General features: G+C 32.0%; 1 long non-coding RNA gene across 1 annotated transcript; it reads right to left on the bottom strand.

Annotated features, from left to right (window-relative positions):
* Positions 1–344: 344 nt before the first annotated feature.
* On the bottom strand, positions 345–1,727 carry LOC126749237 (uncharacterized). Its single transcript, XR_007664940.1, has 3 exons — positions 1,581–1,727; positions 648–844; positions 345–539 (listed from the first exon to the last, which is right to left on the bottom strand). It is a non-coding gene; the product is annotated as an uncharacterized LOC126749237 (long non-coding RNA).
* Positions 1,728–4,326: the final 2,599 nt, after the last annotated feature.

Consider the following 4,326-nt stretch of genomic DNA (forward strand, 5'->3'; position numbering starts at 1 on the left):
TATTTCAAATGAATTTTATTAAGAATTCATGTCGAGAGGGTTATTCGTCGGATAAGAGAATTTGCTTTTTTAGCTCCACATGCTTGTATCGACAATAAGTTATTACTTCATACAGATAATGTCATCAAAATAGAATGTGGCCTCATTAATTTGCAATCTGGAATAATTTCAGGGCATTAAATTATAATTACTTTTTTGTTTAGGGTTAATTGAAGATGATAAATAAATAAAAATGGTTTGTGTAACTGGTAAAATCCATTATATTTATAGAATTTGGTTTGAATTTTGTACCTATTAAATTAAAGCACAGTTATGTATGTTTATAAAAGTGTTGTACAGCTATTTCAGGTTTTAATCTAAATCAGTTTTAATTAGTGATATGAAAACGAGAATATACTTGTTCTCACATCACTAATTTTAATCAATAAATTTGTTATTGTCTCTTAACATTCACCTGAATATGTTTTTTTATTTAGAAGAAGGTTCTTCGCTCCTTCTATGAAGCCACATTAAAAAAGCAATGGCATGCTTACATCCACCTGGAATTACAAAAAGTACATTTACGTTATAATATATTGTTTTTATATTTATTATTACTAATTCAAAATGCCCAGATAAAATGATACAAATAAATATGTAATACCTACCCGAAGAAGCAACACAATCATGACATTCAACAGTTAAAATATTTTCCAATTCTTCATCCACAGTACAGATAACAGCATATTGCTTTTTTCTCACACTATGCTCAGGTGTTATTTTAGCTTTAACTGTGCATATTTAATCACACCTTTTGACTTGGACCCATCCTATAGCGGAGTCTCTGTAAGATTTTCTTCCTTATCTACAATAATTTTAATTTTAACAAACATTCATAAAAACTAAAATTTATTAGGTAACATTAAAAAAAAGTTGATGATAATAATTTATATACAAAATACCTATTGCTCCTTATAAGGTTCATATTCACATTAAGTTATACATTTGCATTATTTTCCGAGTTATTTTCTTATTTTGTTAGAAAATTTTTGTCATTAACTTAGTTAGAATAATGTGAAATACAAGGTGTTCGGCACATGAACCATCAGATTTTTTGAGATATTGTAGGCGTTATTTGCTACCTTTTCACTTTTAGAACCTAAGAGTCCTAAAAGTCACCATTAACGAGATATGATTTTTAATTTCTTTTTCTCAAATTACCCAAAATCTCGCCTTTATACCCTCGCATTTTTTAAAATAAAGTGTAGCATACTTTAAAAAGACCATAATCTAGAGAAATTCTTAAAACAAAATGAAGCTCGCAGTCTTCAGAAACATAAAATTTACAGAATATAACAAAATGGCGCTATCACAGACATTATTACAAAATTTATATTTATATAAGTATTTAAAGGCCGTATTTTGGGTAATTTGAGGAAAAAAAATTAAAAAATCATATTTCGTTAACCGTGACTATTAAACGGACGCAAACGAGCCCTACAATATCCTAAAAAATGTTGACAGTTCATGTGCCGAACACCCTGTATAATAGTAATGAATAATATAGTTAATTATATAGTTAATGAATAATATATACGTACTTGCTAGCTTTGACACCGCGAACCTCTCCAAGAGAAAAGCCTTCTGCATTTTGTATGAAAGTTGCAACCATAAACATATCCACGGTGGGTAAATTGTCCGATTGTCCTTTCGAAAAACCTTCATCAGTCATTTTTAATTAAAAAATTTAAAATTAACCCAAAAAACAAGAATTTAAAACACTCAGGAATACTGCGTAAGTACGCAACGATTAAAAACTCAAAGAAACAAAATGATATTCTTGATATTCTATAATGGCTTGGGTATCGTAAATCCTGGCGCCAAGTCCGACGCACGGTGTGACGTCACAACCAATGGGAGAGCGTTTCGAGTCGAATTTGAATTACGCCGACTTTATAGGCCTGTATTTATTACTCCGCAGGTAGAATTGGCAGTTTTTCAAGTTTATAGATGTATTTTTAAAATATTAAATAACGGTTTATAGTATTTTTATCCATATTTAATTTTTATGCAAGTTCCCTATTAGTGTTTACCATGACTAGAAAAAATAAACAAAGTAATTCCTCTCCAAAACCCGAAAGCACCAGTACCAGTAATATTGAGTGCCTTTCTTAGTGCGCGAATTGAAGATATGGCGGCCAAGTTTACAATGGATCTTTTCGCGCTTGGAACTAAACTGAGTGATAAATACAGTGAAAAATCAAACAATAAGACCTCTAATAAAATGTCTGAGTTTTCTAAGTTAGACAATAGACTTTGTACTTTGGAAACGTCTCATTAACAATGTTTGCTAAGATCTTGCAAAGGGATCAATTAACGATTGACTCATAAGGTACCAGGCATCCGCAAATCACAATTGCATACTTTTTCATGGCGTCACCGAAAATACGCAGGATATTTCCGACACGACACTGCAATTATAGGTTTGTTCTAGCAGAAGTTTCACCAATACACAAGCGGTTTGGAATCTGCGCAGACGAAAGTACGCGTTCTAGCAAAACTAATCTGGGAATCTAACTGCCTGTCAGTTGTTCTAGCAACAACAAAGTTCAGTTTGGAAATTGGTTTCAAACCACTGAAAGTAGTCCCTAGAATTTCCTAGAGATTTCGGTTTGGGACATGCGCAAGGTATATATCAAGACTCTGTTTCCTTTTTTTGTTTGTCATTTAGATAATCAACAATAAATTTAGGGCTGGTTTTAGAGTTAATTTACTACTGTATTTTTTAAAAATCTAAAGGTAGGTATATAAAAAATTCAATAAAATCCTGTGTAATTTTACATTATATATTTACATTATATCATTTTTATTATTACGGGTTTTAAGAGAATCCAGAATGTCATCAGACTCTTCAAGTTCGGATTCAAGTCATGGATTTGATTCTAATGTATCGAGTGATGATGAATTAGTAGATATCCTGTTCCAAGGCCACAGGAGACCAAAAAACGAAGGCTACCTCGAAGTTACTGTACTATTGTACAGTAACCAGGAATTTGTTGAGCATTTTCGTGTTAGCAGACAAGTGGCTCAAGATATTGGCCATACATTTTAAGAAAGTGAGTTTTTAAGTCATAATCTGATGGAAATGGCAAGCTATGAGCCTATGAAAAAACATAAATTTTTTTGTGGTTTGCTAGTGATGAAGCTTCTTCATTTAGAGATAGATTTGACCTCACAATTAGCTGCCTTTTTTACGTTCTTAAAAGGATGCATACATTTCCTAAGTAGAATGTCACCATTCTCGAAAAAAATTGAAACTATTGAACAACAATTCGGAGAAAATGGATTACCAGGGGCCATTGGGGCTATTTATGGTACTCATATAAAGATTGATAAGCCTAAGAATGATCCAGACTCAGGTCAGTTAAATAAGAAATACCTATTTATAGTTTTTACTGAGTTTTGCCACTTAAACCTCTAGCATTTTTTGATTAATATAATTTTGGAATAATAAGTCTGAAGATTCTATTTTTTGACCTAAACAACTATTTTGTTCACTCAACTTTTTAAAATTATTTTCAGATGCAAGTGGTTTGTGATCATGATTTATTGATAAGGGATATTTTTGTTGGATATCCTGGCTCTGTTCATGATAGCAGAGTTTTTAAAAATTCTCCTCTATGTGCTGAATTGGTAGAGAGGTGTCAAGATTTTTATTTACTGGGAGACAGTGGCTATAAGAAATCTTTTAACGCCATATAAAGATTGAGGAGACTTTACAGCCATAGAGAGAAACTTTAATTTAAAGCTATCAACAAATCGATATGTCATTGAGCATTGTTTAGGCTTGCTGAAGCAAAAATTGCAACAACTGTACCACATCAAATTAAGCAAAGACCTGCTGTGTACTACACAATTTATCTCTAATAGGAAAAAAATTAATTGCCGAAGCTGAATTAAACATAGAACTACCTTTACCCCCCAACGATGCCGGATAAGATGACGATAATCAAGATAGTAATGATTAATTAATGATAATAGGGATGCTGCTGACCACAGAAATTTTGTTGCTAGGTAAGTTTTAGGACAGCCTTGGCACTAAAAGAATGTGAATGCTGAATCAGCAAACTTGGCATAGGTACCCCATAAAAATGTTTGTGTCCTCTTTATTATACAGTGTGACCCATTTGTTTTCGGGTCACCCTGATAAAAAGTTTATTATTGGTGTGATTTTGCTCGGGTTTTTTTTAAATGTTAGGTCCAGAAAAACTGCATCATTATAACAAAAAAAATTCTGCCATGCAAATTCCAAGGCCTACTAATGTCAGTTTTTAAGGGCCAAATTTT

Source organism: Anthonomus grandis, chromosome 22, assembly GCF_022605725.1.
Source record: "Anthonomus grandis grandis chromosome 22, icAntGran1.3, whole genome shotgun sequence".
NCBI lineage: Eukaryota > Metazoa > Arthropoda > Insecta > Coleoptera > Curculionidae > Anthonomus > Anthonomus grandis.